This window comes from Rhinopithecus bieti, unplaced genomic scaffold, assembly GCF_001698545.2.
Source record: "Rhinopithecus bieti isolate Rb0 unplaced genomic scaffold, ASM169854v2 scaffold_35860, whole genome shotgun sequence".
In the NCBI taxonomy this organism is placed as follows: domain Eukaryota; kingdom Metazoa; phylum Chordata; class Mammalia; order Primates; family Cercopithecidae; genus Rhinopithecus; species Rhinopithecus bieti.
This window is the reverse complement of record NW_016815008.1, coordinates 362,279-362,912: the sequence shown is the minus strand read 5'-3', so window position 1 is coordinate 362,912 and position 634 is coordinate 362,279.

Genomic DNA, 634 nt, shown 5'->3' with positions numbered 1-634 from the left:
TTCTGGCAAGAAATTTAATGTTATTTTAAATATCAATTTAATTCATTTACTTGGTTAAGAGATCACTTCTCATTGTGAACAAAGGTGAAATGAAAAAATTTTATCCTCAGAGTCAGCAATTCAAAAGACTGGACATACGTGTCATGTGTTTCATCCAATAGCATCTCAAACTGTTTCAGAGTCAGTATCTAAATGTCATTTCATGTTTGATGTAATAGGTAATGATTCTTCATACATATATAACATTATTCTGTTCCAGGAACACTATCCGGTGATATAAAAATTGACCTATTCAGGTCAGGCACAGTGGCTCATGCCTGTAATCCCACCATTTTGGGAGGCTGAGGTGGGTGGATAACAAGGTCAGGAGCTCAAGACCAGCTCGGCCAAGATGGTGAAATCCATCTCTACTAAAAATACAAACAAACAAACCAACAAACAAAAAACAATAGCTGGGCATGGTGGCATGTGCCTGTAATCCCAGCTACTAGGGAGACAGGAAAATAGCTTGAAGCCAGGAGGTGGAGGCAGCAGTGAGATGAGATTGTGTCACTGCATCCCAGCCTAGGTGACAGAGGAAGACTCCATCTCAAAAAAAAGAAAAAAAAAAAAAAAAAAAAAAGTAAAATTTTTA